The sequence below is a fragment of the Desmodus rotundus genome, chromosome 3 (genome assembly GCF_022682495.2).
Source record: "Desmodus rotundus isolate HL8 chromosome 3, HLdesRot8A.1, whole genome shotgun sequence".
Taxonomy (NCBI): domain Eukaryota; kingdom Metazoa; phylum Chordata; class Mammalia; order Chiroptera; family Phyllostomidae; genus Desmodus; species Desmodus rotundus.
In genome coordinates this window covers 55,850,536-55,854,313 of record NC_071389.1, presented here as the reverse complement: position 1 = coordinate 55,854,313, position 3,778 = coordinate 55,850,536, and the positions used below count along the sequence as shown (strand labels likewise).

Below are 3,778 nucleotides of genomic sequence, written 5' to 3'. Positions count from 1 at the left end.
TACTCTTACCCTCCTCCACCAATTCACAGTTAAAGAAACAGAAGCCCAGAGAGATTAAATAACTTGCCCAAGATCTTACATTTTGCACGTGGCTAAGATACATTCCAACTACGAATTCTGAACCCAGAGCTTAGGCTCATCTGCTAGTCATGAATGGATGTTTATGCTATACTAAGGAATTTAAACTTTACTTCCAAGAATACAGGAGGCCAAGGAGGATCTGAGGCAAGAGAATGACATGGTCAGTTTTGCCTTTTAAAAGCATGGCCCAAGTTACTGGGAGGGAGAACTGGGGCCAGATCCGGGTGGTAACCCTGCAGCTGTGCAGTGGACAACCTACACACCCATGGTTCATGCAACTGCAAGTCCGAGGAGATTACAGGAATCCAGACAAAAATGTACGACGGGTGGAACTACAAAAAGAAGGGCAGTGACAGAGAAGAGAAAGGCTCATAATGCAGGGCTCTTAATGATGTAGGATAACAGGAGTTGACAGTTGGCTGGATGACGGTGGTGTCACAGAGAGAGCAGTCAATGAGAAACAGGGTTTTTTCCTTTTTTTATTCAGTCTCAGTAAGTTGGAACTATTTATTTATTTGTTTGTTTATTTATTTAATATCCTCAACTGAGGACATTTTTTCATTGCTTTTAGAGGGAGAGAAAGGGTGAGAGGAAGAGGGAGAGAGAAACACTGATGCAGGAGAGAAGCATCAACTGGTTGCCTCCTGTATGTGCCCGGACCGGGGATGGAACCCACAACCTCGGTATGTACCCTGACTGGGAATCAAACCTGCAACCTTTTGGTGAGGAGATGTTGCTCCAACCAACTGAGCCACACTGGCCAGGGTGACAGCTGCATTTTAGAATCACCTTTCTTGTTCAGTTCTGGGTTAAACTAAGCCAAAACAGAAACTTGCTCAAGAATTGAAAAGTGACGTCAAGCAGCAGCCAGTATGCTCTGAAGGCCGTTGTAATTAGAGGTGAGGAGACATAGATGCGGAGATGCCAGCAGGTGCCAGTCTGTTCTGGCTCTTCCCCATTCTGCACCCTCTTCTGCCTATTCCAGCTCTTCTTCCGTTCTGCCCACCCTGCTGACCAGCAGCAGCTCACCACCAGGTACGTGACAGCAAACTCACAGGCAAGAGCTAGTACCAGGTCGCAGCCTTCCACAGACCTCAACACCAGCCCCTTTTGCAGTTCCTCTCAGCAGATTCCCCTCCAGCTCTCACTTGTCCACTGTGCTGCTGCTGTAGAAGGGTTACTTAGTGACTGCCCTGATCTGCCAACTCTCATTCTGGACCCCCTGCTTCTCCAGCTTCAGATTTTGATCTCGGCATGTTTTTTTGTAGCAATTGAAAAGATGAGTCTAACATTTATCTAGAACTGCAAAGGTTCTCTTATAGTCAAAGAGCTTTGAGAAGAACAAAGTTGGAAAACTTGCACCATTTCATTTCAAGACTTATTATAAAGGAATCTATAACAGAGCTGTAAAGATGGACGCCCAAGTTATAGAGGGTCAAAATACTCGGTAGAACTGTTTCCTGAGCTAACTGAGAAAACAAACCACATGCCTACTGGATTTGTAACTCTGGGGGAAATGGTTGTCAGCCAGAGAATAACTGTGGGTTCGCTTTTACTTTGTACTTCAGGCGAAGTATTACAAGAGATAAGCTCAGGAAATAATTAGCTACTTTGCAAGCAGAGATTGAGGATCTAGAAATTGGGGGCCTGGCTAGGAGAACTGTACAAAGGCTATGCACTGAGACGGCTGGGAGAACAGTCTAGCCTGCATTCTGGAGATGTTCATATCCAGGTGAACTCCATGCCCAAAAGATGTGCTGAAAATCTAAGCGCAAGAAATATCTGGAATTTCTTTTGGAATTAGGCTTCTAACATCTATTTATGAAAAAAAAAAGGCATTGTAAACCAGACTTTTCTAAGAAAAAAGTAGGTGCTCAAAGATTCAGTACGCCGGGTTACTGGTATTCTTGGCAGAACTCTCTGCTCTCTTTCATTCTGTCCCTTTATTACAGCTCGGTCTTCTTAAGTCCCACTTTGGATCATTCAGACTTCTAGGAAACACTTCAGATTGTTGGAATTAGACTTCATTCTGAAATTTCTTTTCATAGGTGCAAAATGCTTTATTTTATTGGTGACTTCTTTTATAGTGCCTTTGAAATCCAAGAGCTGCTACTTCTTGAATACATATATTCTTAGAAGAATTATGTCAATGTTACTGAATTTTGTTCCCGTATCAGTTTGCTTTCATTAACTTATTGGCTATGGGGAGTTTGGCGATATAACTAGAAAGATTCTTAGGATATTACTGGCTTTGTGCTACCTCACTTTAAAGCTTTTGAGGACTTTCAGACAGGCTTTGTGAGTCTTTTTTACACAGCCACGTTTTGGAGTGACTCGTTCAGATGTAGGTGATATTTGTTCAGTATGTTGAGCTGAATTTCAGCTTCCCCCGCCCCCCACCCATCTGTCAGCCTATATTTTCCAAATAATGTATTACCTTATGGTTTTACAGTGAGAAAACATGGCTCCTGATCAAAACTGTGATTTCAGACCACATAAATGTTTAAAATGGAAAAATGGGGCTACCTCATCACGCTATAAATTAGCCTTTGGGTTACAGTGTCCTTGGGTTACGATGACTATTGCTGAAGGCATTAGGATAGATTGCAGTGACAAAAATTCAGAAAAAAATTTCCAAACATTTTTGAATACTAGAATAAGATTTAAGCATGTTTTCAATTTTTTAATTAAATGAGTAAAAGAAAATAGGGCTTTAAAAAATAAGTAACATTCAACCTAATGTGTATGTGAACATTTTTCTATCCTAATTACTTGACAGATAATTACAGTATAAAATTATAAATTTGTTTTCTTTTTAATGCTACCAAAAACAGCAACTATATACAGTGCTACTGACATTCCTCCTGTGAAATCCTCCCTGATTTCAGTGGGGCGGGTCTCTACCTCCTCTGAAGTCCACCAGCTCTCTCTGTCACTCAGGAATTTACCACTTGGCTTTGCATCATAGCTATTTTCTGAGTTGTTGGTCCTGTCTGATCTCCACTCTAAACTGTGATCCCACTCCTTGGGGATGCTGACTCCACACACACGAGTAGCATTGCACTCTTTGGTCCAGTGCTTAACCGTTGGGTAGTATATGATGTTTTCTCATGGGAGGAGGACAATTTGCTAAGAAAACTCAGTGATAATTCACAGGAAAAATGAAAATAGTACCTAGTTGTATCACAAAAATTAAGACTGTCCAATGAGCCAATATTTTAGCTTACTGATAGAAAAAGCTGAAATCCAATTTCCCCAAGTTTTCTTTACTGAAAAACTATTTTTATAGAACAAACTCAATTAAATTTAAAAATATCATATCAATGTTTTCTTTTAAACAATCCAGTGAGGAGAAGATGAGCAGTTGCCTCCCTTTCTAATATCAATACCATTAGCAAATGGTATTGACATCAGGGATATACCATTAGCAGGTGAGTGGAGAGGAAATATTCATTATCTCTAATGTTCCCACATTGGTGATGTAAGAAAAATGGAAGCTAAAACATGAGGACAAATCATTCTTCAGTATGAAATGGTCAAAGTCAAAACTAGAAGAGATCAATGTCAATGAAATATTGAAGTATACTGAATGTGTTCACCAATATCTGGAATATAATAAAGGACACAGATCCTGAAAGTTTAAGTGGGGGCAAATTTAGGGTAAATAGAAATATGTACAAGTTTTTTAAGGGGATAA

General features: G+C 40.4%; 1 pseudogene; it reads left to right on the top strand.

Moving 5' to 3' along the window:
• Positions 1-263: 263 nt before the first annotated feature.
• Positions 264-2,776, top strand: LOC112309125 (E3 ubiquitin-protein ligase RNFT1-like; annotated as a pseudogene).
• Positions 2,777-3,778: the final 1,002 nt, after the last annotated feature.